The sequence below is a fragment of the Pan troglodytes genome, chromosome 6, assembly GCF_028858775.2.
Source record: "Pan troglodytes isolate AG18354 chromosome 6, NHGRI_mPanTro3-v2.0_pri, whole genome shotgun sequence".
Classification (NCBI taxonomy): Eukaryota; Metazoa; Chordata; class Mammalia; order Primates; family Hominidae; genus Pan; species Pan troglodytes.
The window spans coordinates 146,408,503-146,427,628 of NC_072404.2; the positions used below are offsets into that span (position 1 = coordinate 146,408,503).

The 19,126-nt window shown below is 41.7% G+C and overlaps 1 long non-coding RNA gene and 1 other non-coding gene across 26 annotated transcripts in view; both read right to left on the bottom strand.

The window, feature by feature from the left end:
• LOC735584 (uncharacterized) overlaps positions 1-19,126 on the bottom strand; it is a 236,762-nt gene that overhangs the window by 171,945 nt on the left and 45,691 nt on the right. For all 25 annotated transcript variants that reach the window (XR_010158664.1, XR_010158675.1, XR_010158663.1 and 22 more), the window contains one exon: positions 7,101-7,231. This is a non-coding gene — a long non-coding RNA (uncharacterized LOC735584). The remainder of the gene's footprint in view (positions 1-7,100; positions 7,232-19,126) is intronic.
• LOC112209836 (U6 spliceosomal RNA) lies at positions 9,582-9,688 on the bottom strand. Its single transcript, XR_002944838.1, has one exon. It is a non-coding gene; the product is annotated as a U6 spliceosomal RNA (small nuclear RNA).

Consider the following 19,126-nt stretch of genomic DNA (forward strand, 5'->3'; position numbering starts at 1 on the left):
ATAAATTGCACATATTTAAATATACAATGAGTTTTGACATAAGTATACACCCATGAAATCATTAGGCATAATCAAATAATGAATATATACATCACCCCCAAACGTTTCATTGTGCTCTTTCCTTTGGAATCCCTTTCTCCCTCCTCTCCCAAGCCATCCTCTGATCTGCAGGCACTGATCTACTGTCACTACAGATTAGCTTGCATTTTCTAGAATTTCACCTAAATGGAATCAGTATTCTATTTTGTAGGAAAAGGTGTCTGGCTTCTTTCACACAGCATGTTATTATTTTGCAATGCATACATGTCACTGTATGTATCAACAGTCCATTCCTTTTCATTACTGAGTATTATTCCATTCTATAGATATACCACAATTTGCTTATCCATTCATCTGCTGACAGACACATAAATAATTAGTTCCAGTTTTCAATCACAGCTAAAGCTGCTATTTTAACCACGTCAGACCAATCTGGTTCATCTCTTCTGTAACAAAGTTGTGAGTTGTTTTTCAGTTGCCATGGGCCCCCAGGTTGAACATCATGTAACCTGAGCATGTCCAGATGAACCAAGCATGCAACTATAGGGGCAACCTAAATGTTCCAACCAAGGAGAGGGGACTGAACTAAGAAGTGGAAGCCGGGTGTGGTGGCTCATGCCTGTAATCCCAGAACTCTGGGAGGCCGAGGCGGGCAGATCACCTGAGGTCAGGGGTTTGAGACCAGCCTGGCCAACATGGCAAAACCCCATCTTTACTAAAAATACAAATACTGGGCATGGTGGTAGGCGCCTGTAATCCCAGCTACTTGGGAGGCTGAGGCAGGAGAATCACTTGAACCCAGGAGGCGGAGGTTGCAGTGAGCTGAGATTGCACCACTGCACTCCAGCCTGGGTGACAAGAGTGAGACTCTATCTCAAAAAAAAAAAGGGGATATGGCATAACAGGATCCAGAATCCAATCAGATTGAGCTCTGGCATAGCCCCATGTCAGGAGCCAGTCAGAAAACACCCCCCAGCATCACTTCATCACAAGATCCAATTGGATCACACCCTATTACCCTATGCTTATAAAACTCTACCCAACTACCAGCTCCAGGAGGCAGATTTGGGTGCTTCTTCCTGGCTCCTTGCCAGTCCAGTCATGATAAAGCTTCTTTTTCCTCAAAAGCCAGCACCAAGGTATTGGCCTCCATGTGCCTTGGGCAGCAGGCCCATTGATTGCTTGCTGGGTGACACTATGAACATCATATACCAACTTTGCCTGGACACATGTTGTCATTTTTCCTGACAGCATACCTTGGAAATAGAATTGCTGAGTTACACATTAAGTGTATATTGAACTTTTTAAGAAACTGCCAAACTGTTTTCCATCATGGCCATACTGTTTTATATTCCCACCAGCAATTTGAGAGGATTCTGGTTTCCGCATATCCTTGTCAACACTTGGATTGTCAATCTTTTTAATTTTAGCCATTCTGGTGGTTGTTGTTATGGCTTTAATTTGCATTTCCCTAATGAGTGAGTGGCTGCTTAGTTTAGTGGTCAGCCAGTGGATTTGGGCAGAGATTAAGCCCAGCCACCTTGCACCAGTAAGGCTTCCAACATCTGCAGATGGAACAGTCTGCATGGAAGGTAGCATTCAAAGTTGTACCCAGATCTCAAGTCTCTTCTGGCTTTCACTTTTTGCTGGGCTCTACTGAGTATCCCCTGGGCATGCAAAGTTTAGCTGTCCGCTACAGATGGTTGGGGAGCCATTTTTGCCCTCTATAGTCTCTCATTTCTAGGATCTCCTTGTTAAATTTCTGGATGGTGGCCTCAAACTAGCAAACTTCAAACTCAAAGTAGCAAAGCTGTGAGTTTTTCATTATTAACTGATTATGCCACTTTTAGCCAGCAAAGCTGTGATTTCTTAACCCCAACCTTTACCCACACTTCAAATTGAGTCTATCATGTCTGATAAAACAGCAATTCGACAACTGAGATAGTGCGCAAGGAGAGAGAAGAAACCCCATGCGAGAAGGCCACAACCCCTATCCTTCATACCCAAAGATTCAGTGTATCAATAACGCTTCTCAATCTATTATCTGCCTTTTGTTTCCAGTGCCCAGAAACGACCATTTTGGACAATCTCATCCAGTTTTACGCTTGTTTATTCAGAAAGAGAATCACCTATCCTCTTCACATCACCATTAAGGGAAATGATCTTGGCTACTCATTTTTAATTTCTCAGTTTTCCACAGCATAAAGTATGATGATAATACAAAAATGAAGTATGACTATAATTCAACTCCAAGTATCAAATATAGAAATGCTCTCAAAGTTTGATAGAAAATTTATCATCAGAACGTGAATATTTTATATTAAGAGAGTGGCTCTTCCACATAGTACCAGCAAGCTAACATTATATTAAAGTACCAAAATAGCCAGTTCAGTGACTTTGAGACTCCTAGAAGATAAACTGGTTGATTGCTTGGACCTCAGCTGTGGCTTGGCCACAAAACTCAAACACAATCGATTCTGTGGTGTCATTAACAAAGTCTGACACAGGCAAAAAGCAAATTCTTGCAGTTCTATTAGTATGAGTATGTATTACAAATATTCTCAGCCCAGATTTTGTTACATTATACTTTTTCCAGTTATTTCACATGCTACCACAAAATCCTCAAGTATAATTTAGTTTTAACATTACTTCATATTTATATAATACAATGCTTTATAGTTGACTAAGCCCCTTCACCTACTAGTTCATCTGATCCTCATAAAAACCTCCTGTGGCAGGTAAAGCAAATATTACCCTCATTTTATACCTGCTGGAACTGAACACAGAGGGATTAAGTGTTCCACATAGCTAGGAAATCAGATCTAAAATCCACTTATTCTGGCAATATTTCATTTTGTGTGACCTTGGGTATTGTGTCTCTGCCTCAATTTCTTCAAATGTTTCAATAACTTCCTCAAAAGTAAGGAAAAGAAATTACACCCCAAACATCAGCTTTTTCAACATTTTCAGTTGACGAGAACTAGTCTTAACATTTGTTACCTTAACATTTTTAATTCCCGGAATGTGAATGCAGACACTGAGCAAGAAGCAGCCAAATTTCATAACAATTGCAAAAGCCACCTTTAACATACTCAATGCCAACCTCTACATTCTCTCTCTTTCTCTGTCTCTCCCCCGATCCCTCCCACCCCTCTGCCTCTTCCACAACACAATTCCATGAAATCATCTTAGGAGGGAAGCACTACACCTCCACCCCTAACACACACAGGTGGTGGTCTTAAATGTCATAAATCTAGCAGGCCATTTCAGAAAAATAACTTGAAATCTCTCTAACACATGCATTGGGAGAAACATGTAATTTCTCTCATCTTAAAAAACCAAAACCAAAACTTTCCTTGACTCTTCTGGACTTCACAAGTTACTCAAAAGAGAGTCTATCTGTACTCACTCTTCAATCCAGTTCCTCCAATTCTCCCTGGAATCTGCTCCACTCTGGCTTTTGTCTCTACCATTTCACTGAAACCACTCGCCAAGATCACTAACATCCTCCTCACTGCTAAATCTTCTGATCAATTTTCAGCTGGCATCTTACCTGACCCATCAGCAGCATCTGACAAGGTGGGTTACTACTGCTTCCCTTGGTGTCTAGAGTATCACGATTTACACCTTCCTTTCTGTTCCTCAATCTGCCCTGCTGACTCCATGGGACCAGGAGAGGCCCCAGACCACTCTTCTCACTCCCTTGGTGGCCTCAATCCTTCTTATGACTTTGAACAACAGTTCAATGCTAATGACTTCAAATTTGCCTTTTTAATCCTGACCTCCCACTGAAGTCCAGACTCTGCCTACATGACCTTTCTGCTTAGATATCTAAAGAGGAATCTCAAATTTAATGTGTTTAAAACTGAGCTCCTAGTGCTGCCTCCAATCGGTCCCTCCACAATCCACCCCCCCATCTCAGCAAAGGCACCTCCACTCTCAGTTGTTCAGGCCGCAAACTGTGGAGTCTTCCCTGACACTCCTTTCTGTCTCTCATCTCATATCTAATTTCACAACATATAACTAGAATTCCGTCATTTATCCTCACATCCCTTGCTTATGGTCTCAGGACCATCTTGCAGCTGGGTCACTGCAGTAGCCTCACTGGGTCTCTCCGCTTCTACCCTTGCAAACACCCCCACCCCTAGCCCAGAGTATTCAAATCACATTAGCTTCGACAGAAAGATCATGTTGCTTCTCTCCTTAAAATCCACCAATTCTTTTTCATCTCACTGGAAGCCAAAACCCATACAATAACCACTGCTCACACTGTTATGGGAAAGGGGTCCCGATCCAGACCCCAAGGGAGGACTCTTGTATCTCATGCAAGAAAGAATCTGAGGCAAGTCGATAAAGTGAAAGTAAGTTCGTTCAGAAAGTAAAATAAAAGAATGGCTACTCTATAGTTGCCCATTTTTATGGTTATTTCTTGATTATATGCTAAACAAGGGGTGGATTATTTATGCCTCCCCTTTTTAGACTATATGGGGTACTAACCTGACGTTGTCATGGCATTTGTAAACTGTCATGGTGCTGGTGGGAGTGTAGCAATGAGGACAACCGGAGGTCACTCTCATCGCCATCTTACTTTTGGTGGGTTTTGGCCGGCTTCTTTACTGCAAACGTTTTTATTAGCAAGGTCTTTAGGACTCGTATCTTGTGCTGACCTCCTATCTCATCCGGTGACTTAAAATGCCTAACTGTTTGGGAATGCAGCCCAGTAGGTCTCAGCCTTATTTTACCCAGCCCCTACTCAAGACGGGATTGCTCTGATTTTTATGCCTCTGACAACATGACATGACCATCCATATCCTCTCATCTCCTCTTTTTTTTTTTTTTTTGAGACAGAGTCTTGCCCTGTCGCCAGGCTAGAGCGCAGTGGCACGATCTCAGCTCACAGCAACCTCCGCCTCCCAGGTTCAAGCGATTCCCCTGCCTCAGCCTCCTGATTAGCTGGGACTACAGGCACCCACCACCACATCTGGCTAATTTTTTGTATTTTAGAGTAGATACGGGATTTCACCATGTTCGCCAGGATGGTCTTGATCTCCTGACCTCGTGCTCCACCTGGCCTTGGCCTCCCAAAGTGCTGGGATTACAGCCCCTTCACTCACTCCACTCCATTCACTAGACTCCTCCTATTTTCAAACAAGCCAGGTCTGCTTCTGCCTCAAGGTCTTTGCATTTGCTATCCTCTCTGCCTACAACACTCTTCTCCCAAACACCCACAGGCTCTTTCCATCAACTTCTTCACAACTTCTCACTGAGGCCTTCCCTAAACATTCTCTTTACCAGTCAACTCTTCAGCCCTTACTCTTGCCTGCCTTACATTTCTCCAAAGCACTCACTGCTTTCTAATATACTACATATTGTACTTTTTTATTTGTTCTTAGTCTGTATCTTCCTGCTAGAATGTTACCTCCATGAAGGCAGAGAGTTTAGTTCGTTTTGTTCACTACTGTATCACCAATACCTACAATACTGTCTGACACATGGTAGGCAGTCAATAAATATTTGATGAATCAAAGAATCACATTCTTAAAACAATACAAATGTATATGAATTGATCCATAGGAGGACCAGAAAGTTCAAGAACTACAGAATGCTAGGTACTGGATAACTAAGAATGTTGATTGTATGTGATGATATAGATCAGTTCCATCCAAAAGAAGTATAATGCAAGCTACAACTAATTTAAAATTTTCCAGCAGTCACATAAAAAAGTAAACAAAAACAAGTGATATTAATTTTAATAACATGTTTTAATTCAATATATCCAAAATATTATCATTTCAAAATGTGAGTCATATAAAACCTAGTATTTTAGTCTTTTTAAATATTTTTTTGAAATATGGTATTTTCTGCAGAGCACATTTCCGTTAGTACTACTCATATTTCAAACGTCTAATAGCTACATGTGGCATGTGGCCAGTTGCTACCATATTGGACAACACAGATTTGGACCAAAATTAAATAATCCCACTGCAGTGGCGAATATCTTGTAGATTTATTCACTGTTTTTAGTTTAAGATTCCCAAACAAGGCCCTGGTACAACTTCATGGTTTACTAGTTTTGTCAAAACAGTTTCAAAGGATATAGTATGAGGAATAATAGCTCTTGTTCTGAGAAACCATTTGTTTTCAAGGTAACTGACTCAACACTTAAAACACTTTAAACTTCATTCAGGTGTTTTGATTAGAAAGAATGAAAGCCATTCTTCCCTAGTCTGTTTGAGAAAGTTAAATCCAGACAGATTCTGTGATCTTATCTATATTAGTATCGGAAAAATCATTATTTTCAAATAGAAAGAACTATTAAAATTTTATTTCCACTAAACCAGTATTTATTTCAAATTAACCAAAATGCATCCTGCATTAAAAGATAATTTTTACATACAGTTGCATTTTAAAAATGTATTAACAGTTGTTTTACCAATATTTTTTACATTTTATAATGTAAAAATGAAATAAAGCACTAAGGAGAATGCTTTTAAATTATTATTATTATTATTTTTTTTTTTTTTTTTGAGACAGAGCCTCTCTGTCGCCCAGACTGGAGTGCAGTGGCACAGTCTCAGCTCACTGCAACCTCTGCCTCCCAGGTTCAAGCGATTCTCCTGCCTCAGCCTCCGGAGTAGCTGGGATTACAGGCACCTGCCACCATGCCTGGCTAATTTTTGCATTTTTAGCCGAGATGGGATTTCACCATGTTGGCTAGGCTGGTCTCAAACTCCTGACCTCAGGTGATCTGCCCGCCTCAGCCCCCCAAAGTGCTGGGATTACAGGCGTGAGCCACTGCACCTGGCCTAAATTTTTAATATATGTATTTAAGTCCTATGTTTCTTGAATGCTAAAGTGTTATGTATGGAGAAAGTGTTCATTAACTCTTTTCTATCATCGGGGATTAATTTATTCCAGAATCCCATTATTTACAAATATTCACAAAATATCATAATAATTGCATTATTCAACAACAAAATTTAAAGAACCCAATTAAAGTTTATACTATTTTAAAACTTTAAACTTTTTTTAAAAGCAGTATAACAGAAGAATCTACTTACTCAGCTGTTACAGGGTGTTATCAATTATCTCTGGTAAATTGGCAGGTCTGAGCTCAGATCAGCAAGGCAGAGAAACTCCAGATGGCAAATTATCCCAACTCTTCTAACTCGTAAAAGCATTAATAAAATGCCTGTGTAAGAAAGAAACCTGAAGTTACAACCAAGACAGAACTTTCTCGAGTGGACTGTCTTGATAGGGAATAAACCTCTGTTTCCTCTTTTCTTTCCTTGAGGGCTTAGAACAAGTTAATTCATGGCCTTGGAGTAGCAGGTGGCCTGATACAGCAATACTTGGTATTACAACTGCCTTTCTGTTTTAAGAAATCTCTGGGGAGAAGCCTAAATTGGTGCAATAAAATATCCACCCAGTACTAGAACTTGCTCCCTTTTTTTTTTCTTTTTGAGACGGAGTCTCGCACTGTCACCCAGGCTGGAGTGCAATAGGATAGTCTCAGCTCACTGCAACCTTCGCCTCCCACGTTGAAGTGATTCTCCTGCCTCAGTCTCCCAAGTAGCTGGGATTACAGGCTCCCACCACTGTGCCAGGCTAATTTTTGTATTTTTAGTAGAGACGGGGTTTCGCCATGTTGGCCAGGCTGGTCTTAAACTCCTGACCTCAGGTGATCCACCCACCTTGGCTTCCCAAAGTGCTGGGATTACAGGCGTGAGCCACCGCACCTGGCCCTTAATTTATTATTTTTGAGACAGGGTCTGGCTCTGTCACCCAGGCTGGAGTGCAGTGACGAGATCTCAGCTCACTGCAGCCTTTGCCTCCCAGGCTCAAGTGATCCTTCCACCTTAGCCCATTAAGTAGCTGGGACTACAGGTGCACGCCATCACACCTGGCTAATTTTTTTGTATTTTTGGTAGAGACAGGGTTTCACCATGTTGCCCAGGCTGGTCTCAGATTCCTGAGCTCAAGCAATCTGCCAGCCTCAGCCTCCCAAAGTGCTGGGATTATAGGCATAAGCCACCGCACCTGGCCATACTGAGTTTTCTTAACAGCTTCTGTCTCCTAATATTGATTCATTGGTATTTTCTTCTAGAAAAAAAAATTTAATAAGCTCTCATTATTTTTAATTTTCACAAGGCTGCCACAATCTTTTTCAAACTTTCATTTTATGTTAAATAATCTGAAATCACTGACACCTTCAGCTGATTCTTCTCAATTAACATTATTTTTAACAAGAAAATGCTGTCTTCATGGAAGTAAGAAGCCTGGTTAAGTGCAAAGCAAATTCTGCTAAAGAGAGGATATTCTCACTTCTGTTTCTATACCAAAATTATACATATTTTAGACTAAGTATTTTCATAGGTATTATCTTTTTGCCTAAATTGGCGGGGTTTTCCCCCCACTTTTGCCCCTCTGATCCATTCACCAGGACATACTTCATCATGGGTCATATTTTTTTCTCCAATGCAAATCTCACCATGTCACTTCCCAACTAAAACAGTTTTCAGTGTTTCCCATTGCTCTTAGATACGATATCCCATAAGCTTTAATATGGAGGCTTCCAAAGCCCTGCATGACCTGCTCCCTTCCCACCTCTCAGGCCACCCTGGCCTTCTCTCAAATCCCGAAAAGCACCAGCTTCTCTCTCACCTGCCCCAGGGCCTTTGCAAGGTCTGTTCCCTTTGCTGGGATGCTCTTCTTTTCAGCCATGGTCATCTTTCACATCTGAAAAGACCTTCGTATGCCCCCCATCTAAGTTACACCATGCTACTCTCCCTCTCTTCCTCTCAAAAGTACTCTGTACTCTTCCTGCAAAGTGCTCATCCAAATCTGTATTTGTGTGTTTTCAGAAAGCCTATCTCCACCGGACTGTGACAACTTCATGAGGGTGTGGAGCTCATGCCTGTTTGATTAGTCCCTTAACCACCACTGTTCCCAGCACCTAAGCTTGGTCCTTGGCACCTTGTGAACCTACAATAAATATTTGTTAAATGAATGAATAAAAGACTGAGAAGCGGGGGCAGGTGGCAAGGACAATCTAGTTATTTTGGTCCATTGTTATCTATGGTCCTAAATCCAACTACATCATCAGCTTTTCCCTCTATACAGGATGACTCCAATCACCATAGAAGGTCTGTGGATTTAGGAAGGGAGGGAGGAGGGAGGGAGGAGGAGGGAGGGAGGAGGAGGGAGGGAGGGAGGGGGGAGGAGGAGGGAGGGAGGGAGGGAGGCCTTCTTGCCTACTGGCCTTTCCTCTTGACCCCAGGGTCCCACGAATTAACTCCCCATTTCTCTAATCCAGTTTTAAAAGAATACTCAAAAGAGCTGACTCCATCCACTGTCTCCAATTCTTTCTTCCCATTCCCATCAGACTTTGTCCCCACTGCTCCCCTAAAACTGCTATTGTTAAAGCCAGCAATGTCTTCAACTGTGAAATACTCAAAAGCCAGGTACAGGGAGAGGTGCTTTAAAGGAATTATCTCATCCATTTACTTATTTCTTTTTAAAATTTTTTAAAATTGAATTTTAAAAAGATGGAATGCTTCACAAATATGCATGTCATCCTTGTCCAGGGGCCACACTACTCCTCTCTGTATCGTTTCAATTTTAGCATATGTGCTGCCAAAGTGAGCATTATTTATTTATTTTTAGACAGGGTCTCACTCTGCCATCCAGGCTGGAGTGTAGTGGGGCAATCTAACTCACTGCAGCCTCAAACTCCTGGGCTCAAGTGATCCTCCCACCTCAGCCTCCTGAGTTGCTGAGACCACAAGCATATGGCACAACATCCAGCTTTTTTTTTTTTTTTTTTTTTTTTGAGATGGCATCTTTCTTGCCTAGGCTGGTCATCCACTTAAACAGTTCATAGGCTGGCCATGGTGGCTCACACCTGTAATGCCAGCACTTTGAGAGGTCAAGGCAGGAGAATTGCTTGAGTCCAAGAGTTTGATACTAACCTGGGTAACATAGCAAGACTCCTTCTCTACAAAGAATAAAAAATTAGCTGGGTGTGGTGGTGCATGCCTATGGTCCTAGCTACTTAGGAGGCTGAGACGGAAGGATTGCTTGAGTCCAAGAGGTCAAGGTTGCAGTGAGCTGTGATCATGCCAATGCCCTCCAGCTTGGGCGACAGAGCTACACCCTGTCTCAAAAACAATTTTTTAAAATAAATAAACAGTTCATCACCACCACCTGATGAGGTAAGTACCATTGTTATCCCCAGAGAGAGGTTAACTGAATTCATTCAAGACTACTTGGGCAAAAAAGCAGCAGAAACCATTTTCACTCAATCTAATGTTCACTGTTCAGTCTTCCTCTTACTGGACCTGCCAGCGGCACAGACAGAGCTGATCACTCTCCTCTTTAAGCACTTTCTTTGCTTAGTTGCCAGGACACCACAACCTACTGACTCTCCTCCTCCTTCACTGGCCATTCCTTAAACTTCTTCTCATTATCCACCTTTTAATGCCAGAGCGACCCAGGACTCTCAATTCTCAAACTTTCCTGTCTATACTCTCTCCTCCTGGTCATCTCAATGGGTCTCAGCACCTTAAATAAGAGCCTGAACCTCTTCCCTGAACTCAAGGCTCATATTTTCAACCACCTCCTTGACATCTCCACTTGGATGTCTAATAGACATTCCCCTTTTAACATCATGCCATGCCAAACTCCTGATGTTCCCCTAGTGCCCCACGCCTGAAGCTCCTACAGGCTTGCTCATCTCAGGAAATAGTAACTCCATCCTCCAAGATGGAGTTTTCTCTTTCCCTCATGTCCTCTGCCCAATTCATGAGCAAACCCTGTTGGCTCAATCTTAAAACTACATCTGAATTCTAACTACTTCTCCCTGCTCCCACCACTGCCATCTGAGCCTACCTCATCTCCATCTGGATGACTACAATAGCCTGGGAGCTGATGCTTCCCTTGCCTTACTTGCCTGCTGGGAACAGAAAATGCATTAATATGACCACACTGAAGTCTTTCCGTTGAGATTGTCATAGTAAAGATGAACTGTTTGTTATATTTGTCTCTCAAATATTTTAGGAAAAAGTTGTTTCTTCCATGTTACATTAGTTCTGAATATTTAAATTGCTTTCTATTATGAAAACCTGTATTAACAAATGCAAGGTCCTTGAAAAAGTATTCTATTGTTGCCCTTGACTCTGAAATGAATTAGAGTTCTGTGTGGGCAAAAATATTAGCCCAGCTCTTAAAGATCCATGGAAAATGTTGTTTGCTTTCTTCAAAGCTTAAAAGCTTCCTGTTAATCATCAAAATAAGATATCTCCACTGCAGGCATTTGTTACTTGAAGACGAACAGAACAGAATCAGCACCTATATAAAAACCACACTGACAATATCTAATATTTTAGAAAAAATGAAATCTGATGGTCCTGTTAACAATCATGGTATTTTCTAAACCCCTGCCTCCTTTATTGTTGTTATTTTTTGTTTAGTCAGGGTCTCGCTCTGTCACCCGACTGGAGTGCAGTGGTACCCGCATAGCTCACTGCAGCCTTCAACTCCTGCCTCTGCCTCCTGACCCTACTGCCTCAGCCTCCTGAGTAGCTAGGACTACAGGCACACACCATCACATCCATTTTTTTTTTATTTTTTTTTTTAGAAAAGGGGTCTTGCTTTGTTGCCCAGGCTAGTCTTGAACTTCCAGCCTCAAACCATCCTCCAGCAGTAATGGGACCAAAGGTATGAGCCACTGCACCAGGCCTCAACTCCTTTCTTTACTACAGTCCCCAAAAACCAGAGGCCCTGGATTCAGTGCCTCTAAAACTCCTTTCTGCTAGTTTGGCTCCAGTGCTCAGCACATGCACTTCCCAAGTCGTTGTTTTCTTTGATCTCCTTAGACTCTCTGCCTCCTAGAGAATCTAATCCACATGAACTGCGCTCCTGGATCTTTTACATAACTGTGGTTTTTCACAAGGTTCTTTAAACAAAGGTCCACGTGATAGATTTCTGCTCAAGCTTAGTTCCAGGAAACGTTTGGTTTCTGCAGATGTTTACATGCTTCCGGCTGTCAGCACATGAAAACAATATAATTCTGTTTCTTTTCCTCACTTTAGCAACTGGAGAGCATAAAATCAAATATATTGTTCAAATCTGTTCAACACTGGTATATGGAAATACTTAATCCTTAAACTTTTTTTTAGGTGAGGTTGGTTTTATTTTTTATTATTTTGCCTTTTGGCCTAAATGTGGTAAGTGGTTTCGGAAACATGAAAAGCTATAAAATGTAAAATATACAAGACAAGAACAAAATAGAAAAAAGGCTGGGTACACTGGCTCAGTGCTTGTAATCCCAGCACTTTGAGAGGCTGAGGCAGGAGGACTGCTTGAGCCCAGGAGTTCGAGACCAGCCTGGGCAACAGAGTGAGACCCTGTTTCTTTAAAAAAAAAAAAAAAAATTAGCTAGGTGTGGTAATGTGTGCCTATAGTCCTAGCTAACTGGGAGGCTGAGGCCGGAGGTACTGTGAGCTGTGATTACATCACTACCCTCCCACAGTTACAGTTAGAGTGAGACTCCATCTCTAACTATGAAAGAAAAAAATGGAAAAAGAGAAGAAAGCATAGTGGTGGTTTTCCAATGAGAAGGCATGAATACCCAGAATCAGACTGTCATCCCCCCCCCCCAAAAAAAACTCTCTTCATAAGCAAAGTTAAAAAGAGTCCTCCACACTCTTTTTTTTTTTTTTTTTGAGACAGAGTTCCACTCTTGTTGCCTAGGCTGGAGTGCAATGGCACGATCTCAGCTCACCACAGCCTCTGCCTCCCAGGTTCAAGCAATTCTCCTGCCTCAGCCTCCCGAGTAGCTGGGATTACAGGCATGTGCCACCATGCCTGGTTAATTTTTTGTATTTTTAGGGGAGACAGGATTTCTCCATGTTGGTCAGGCTGGTCTCGAACCCTCGACCTCAGGTGATCCGCCCACCTGGGCCTCCCAAAGTGCTGGATTACAGACATGAGCCACCACACCCAGCCTCCACCCTCTTTATTTAAACCCTGTTCACTAGTTTGAGTAAAATAATCAGATATGTTTTTGGTTCAATTTCCCTAGCAACACTTAAAAGTTTGAAATTTTTTACAATCAACTTCAGTAAGGCTTCTTTAAACATTATTTTGAAAATTAAAAAAATTTTAGAAAAGCAAGCTAAACTGGTTGTATGACAGGTATACATTCTAAGTCATTTTGAGAGGTGACACCGTGCTGGCAGCCCTCGCTTGCTCTTGGCGCCCACTCTGGCCACACTTCAGGAGCCCTTCAGCCCACCGCTGCACTGTGGGAGCCCCTCTCTGGGCTGGCCGAGGCTGGAGCTGGCTCCCTCTGCTTGAGGGGAGGTGTGGAGGGAGAGGCACGGGCAGGAACCAGGGCTGTGCGCGGTGCTCGTGGGCCAGCATGAGTTCCGGGTGGGCGTGGGCTCGGTGGGCCCCGCACTTGGAGCAGCTGTCCGGCGCCGCCGGCCCCAGGCAGTGAGGGGCTTAGCACCCAGGCCAGCAGCTGTGGAGGGTGTGCCGGGTCCCCCAGCAGTGCTGGCCTGCTGGTGCTGCGTTCAAATTCTCACTGGGCCTCAGCTGCCTCCCCGTGGGGCAGGGCTCAGGACCTGCAGCCCACCATGCCCGAGCCTCCCCACCGCCGTGGGCTCCTGTGCAGCTCAAGCCTCCCCAGTGAGCGCTGCCCCCTGCTCCGCGGCGCCCGGTCCCATCGACCACCCAAGGGCTGAGAAGTGCGGGCGCACAGCACGGGACTAGAGGGCAGCTCCGCCTGCGTCCCCAGTGCGGGATCCACTAAGTGAAGCCAGCTGGGCTCCTGAGTCTAGTGGGGACTTGGAGAACCTTTATGTCTAGCTAACAGATTGTAAATACACCAATCAGCACTCGGTATCTAGCTAATCTAGTGGGGACTTGGAGAACCTTTATGTCTAGCCAGGGGACTGTAAATACACCAATCAGCACACTGTGTCTAGCTCAAGGTTTGTAAATGCACCCATCAGTGCTCTGTGTCTAGCTCAAGGTTTGTAAATGCACCAGTCAGTGCTCTGTGTCTAGCTAATCTAACGGGGACTCGGAGAACTTTTGTGTCTAGTTCAGGGATTGTAAACGCACCAATCAGCACCCTGTCAAAACAGACCAATCAGCTTTCTGTAAAACAGACCAATCAGCTCTCCGTAAAATGGACCAATCAGCAGGATGTGGGTGGGACCAGATAAGGGAATAAAAGCAGGCTGCCCAAGCCGGCAGTGGCAATCTGCTCGGGTCCCCTTCCACCCTGGAAGCTTTGTTCTTTCACTCTTTGCAATAAATCTTGCTGCTCCTCACTCTTTGGGTTCGCACTGCCTTTAAGAGCTCTAACACTCACTGCAAAGCTGTAACACTGCAGCTTCACTCCTGAGGCCGGCGAGACCACGAACCCACCAGGAGAAATGAACTCCAGACGGGAAGAATGAACAACTCCAGATGCACCGCCTTAAGAGCTGTAACATGCACCGCCAAGGTCTGCAGCTTCACTCCTGAAGCCAGCGAGACCACGAACCCACCAGAAGGAAGAAACTCTGAACACATCCGAACATCAGAGGGAACAAACTCTGGATACACGATCTTTAAGAACTGTAACACTCACCACGAGGGTCCACGACTTCATTCTTGAAGTCAGTGAGACCAAGAACCCACCAATTCTGGACACAATTTCATTTGGTGAGCAGTCCAGATTACATGTGTGTACACTGTAATGATCAGCTAAGGACTGACTGCTTTTAGCTCCTTCACCCGTTCTCACCTCTGAGGTTCAGTAATAAATGGCTCCTACCAAATAACGGAAGTATCAATCAAAATCTTAAAGGTATTCATTCATTATACTGTATTTACACCCCCCTTAAAATGCAAAATTTATAGTTTTATTAATACAAAAATCCAGACAAGAAAATAAGCAGACTAGCAAGATAAAACCAGAGCCTTCAAAAATTACACAAAGCATACAAATATGTAGGCCAAATGGTTAAAGTGAGCCATAAACTTGGCCCTACACTCTAGTGACAAAGCAAAAAGGGAAAAATGATCTGTTACAAACTGGACATGATCAGAGGGTAAATTTCAGGGAAAATAAATTTCTCCTGGTACTCAAATCTAAGAAATATTTCTCTAGTGGATCATTCTATACATAATACACTGGGGTCTTCAATAATGTCCCTGAAAGATATGCTGATTCTTATTGCATATAGCATATATAGTAAAAACGCTCTCTGATAAGGTGGATAAATTTTAAAAATAAAGCCTAGAAAGTCTGTTCAACAGAACTTTCTGTAATGATGAAGATGCTCCATATCTACACTGTCAAAGATAGTAGCCATTAGCCACATATGGCTAGTGAGCACTTGAATTATGGCTGGTATGACTAAGAAACTGAATTTTAATTGTATTTCATTTTAATAGCCATATTACAGCAGCAAATATCTACCCACTGGACAGTACAGGTCTAAAACATTAGTTATCAAACTTTTTTTTTAGCAGTGGAACCATTTTGGGGTTGGCAAACATATATAGAATCTAACACATTAAAAAAGTATAGTATATATACTTGTAAGTTCAATCTAAAATATTTATAGTCAATGAAAATATGAGTATTCCAATAAATATTAGAAATCGAGGATTTTAAGTGAGAGTTATGAAGTTAGATCAACCCCAGGAAACACTTTTATTTCTGTATTTTGTTTGGATGCACTGCAGTGCCCACGTGGGACTTCTAATTACACATTCTGAGCTACTCAGTTACCAAGGCCACAATCAGCAGCCATCTATCTACTCAGGAAGCATAGAAGAAAACACAGCATGCCAACAGGGCGGTTTCAGGTGTTTCTCTTCATGGAAGCAGCCCCCACAGGAGCCCACACAGCCATCCAGGAGCTATTCTCTCTGGCATCCAGCTGACAGCTCAGGGGCAAGGAAATGAAAATCACAAGGGTGGGCCCCGGTACCATGCTGGTTTGGTGCCACTCTGGGAGGCCGAGGTGAGTAGATCCCTTGAGGTCAGGAGTTTGAGATCAGCTTAGCCAACATGGTACAACCCTGTCTCTACTAAAAATACAAAAATTAGCCGGGTGTGGTGGCGGGCATCTGTAATCCCAGCTACTCGGGAGGCCGAGGGAAGAGAATCGCTTGAACCCGCGAGGTGGGGGTTGCAGTGAGCCAACATTGCACCATTGCACTCCAGCCTGGGCAACAGAGCAAGACTCTGTCTCAAATAAAATAAAATAATATAAAATAAAATCACAAGGGTGGTGCACAGACATGCTGGCTTAGAAACTTTGTGCCCCAAGCAGAAACCAAATATCATATAACGGTGCTAGTCACGGCGTCCCAGGTTCCCACAAAGGACATACCCATTTCTGAAAAGTCAGTACTTCTGGGGAAGCTACAGCTTCTAATCAGGAATTTAGAGTTCACTTACAGTTCCTCCCAGTCCAGATATGTTTACCAAACAGAGGTCACTTTCACCACAACAATGTTGCCTGGTAACATGGTGAACATTTCCCTTTTACCAGGGGTTCAGGAGAACTGAGTAGAGAGTTAATCTAAGGTCAGATTTGTCCTTAAAAAAATGAAAAATGGTTTGTTAACTCTTTTTTTTTTTGAGACAGAGTCTTGCTCTGTCCCCCAGGCTGGAGTGCAGTGGCGCGATCTTGGCTCACTGCAAGCTCCACCTCCCGGGTTCACGCCATTCTCCTGCCTCAGCCTCCCGAGTAGCTGGGACTACAGGCACGTGCCACCACGCCCGGCTAATTTTTTGTATTTTTAGTAGAGATGAGGTTTCACTGTGTTAGCCAGAATGGTCTCGATCTCTGACCTCGTGATCCACCCGTCTCGGCCTCCCAAAGTGCTGGGATTACAGGCATGAGCCACCGCACCCGGTTGGTTTTGTTAATTCTTTAGCAACCTTCATGATTAAAAAAAAAAAAGAATCCCACATATCAGGAATAGAAAAGAACTTGCTTAACTCAAAAACAAAAACAAAACCCTACAACAAAATCACACTTAATGGTTAAATAATGGGAGTATTTCCTTCAAAAGCTACGAAATGCAAGAAGGATGACTACAATCATCACTTTTACTTAATAACATAATAGAGGACTTAGTCAACATTAATAAAAAAGACAAAGGAAATATAAAAATTTAAATGACGTAACAAAACTGTCTTCATCTCCAAGTAATCATTATCTATATAGAGAATTATGAAGGAAAACCATTAAAACTAATAAAAAATAAGTTCATCAGTATTGTTAAAAGATCAAGATACAAAATTAATATAATTCCTATAAGCCAAAACATCACATTGTAATTTCAATAAGAAAAGCTACCTATCATTTAAAGCAGCAACTAAAGCTATAAGCTTTCTAATAATTAGTCTAACAAAAAAATCTTCAAGAGCTTTATAGAGAACATTATAAAGCCAAGTAAGTTGAGAAATACATTATATTTGTGGATGGAAGACTTAATAAATATTCCTAAACTGAACTGAAATACAACATGATTACAATCAAAATCCCTACAGGGTCTTTCATGGACCATGGTAAGCTGATCCTAAAATTCATAAGAAAAAAGGGCCAAGAACAGTCTTGACAAATTTGAAGAAAACAGGCAGCCACTCTCTAAAACTTTAAGTTATATGAAACAATGATAAGTAAAACAGTAAAGATAAATGAAAAACAATAGAGCACCCAGAAAAAGACTCACGTATGTTCAGAAATTTGATATATGATGGCAGTAACACTGCAAATCAGCGGGGAAAGGACAGACTATTGAACAACAGTTATCCTGAGACACAAGTTAACTATAAGAAAATAAAATCATTATCTCACATCATAGAGACACATTTTCAAGCTATAGGCTTAAATGTAAAAATAAAATTTTGACAATTTTTAGGAAAAAAATGCTCTTTAGGTAATGATTTTTAAAATAACATACAAAAGTAGAAATTATAAAGTAAAAGACTGATAAATGTGTTACTATGTTGAAGTTTTTAAAAATTCTAACAAAAGGTTCTTCAAACAAAATGAAAAACCAAACCACAGACTACAAGATATTAACAAAATACATAACAAAAAGGTATTAATTTTCAGGATACATTAAGTCCTAAAAGTCAGTAAATAAATACAAACAACTGTATTGAAAAAAATGAGGCAAAAAATTGTGAATAGCTAGTTAACAAAAAAGGAAATCACGGTGAAAATAAACATAAGATGTTCAAGTTCAGTACGATGCAGTTTAACACTACGATGAAACAGCATTTTGCGTCAGACTGGCAAAGTATCACACTAATGAAAGAAAGTTACACTGAGTCAACCACTCTGGAGAGGAATTTGGTAATATCTAATAAAGATGAGATACACATACCTATAGCCAAGTAATTCCACTCCTGAAAATGTACACTAGAGAAATTGGCACACGAACATAAGGAGGTACATATCACAATACAGGTAACTGCAAAAAATTGGAAACAATTCAAATGTGAATCAGGAGAATATGCATATAATATAGTCTCATAATGAAATATCTTATATATGAGTATTACGTATATTTATGAAAGAAATAAGGACAGCTACAAGTATCAAAGAAGAATAAAGAATCAATAGAGTAAAAAGGCATCCTATGGAATGGGAGAAAATATCTGCAAACCATGTATCTGATAAGGGGCTAATATCCAAAATATATAAGGAACTGCTACAACAGTGGCAAAAAAACCCCAAATAACCCACTGAAAAAATAGACCAAAGACTCGAATAGGTATTTCTCCAAAAAAAAAAAAAAAAAAAAAAAAAGATACACAAATGGCCAAGGCGTACATACATGTCACCAAATGCCAATGAAAACCACAGTAAGATGTCACCTCATACATGTTAGGATGGGCATTATAAAAAACAAAAACAAAAAACCCAGAAAATAACAAGTCTTGGTGAGGATCTGAAGCAACTGGAATCCTTGCGCATTGTTGGTGGGACTGTAAAATGGTGCAGCTTCTATGGAAAACAGTATGGAGATTCCTTAAAAAATTACAAATAGAACTACAATA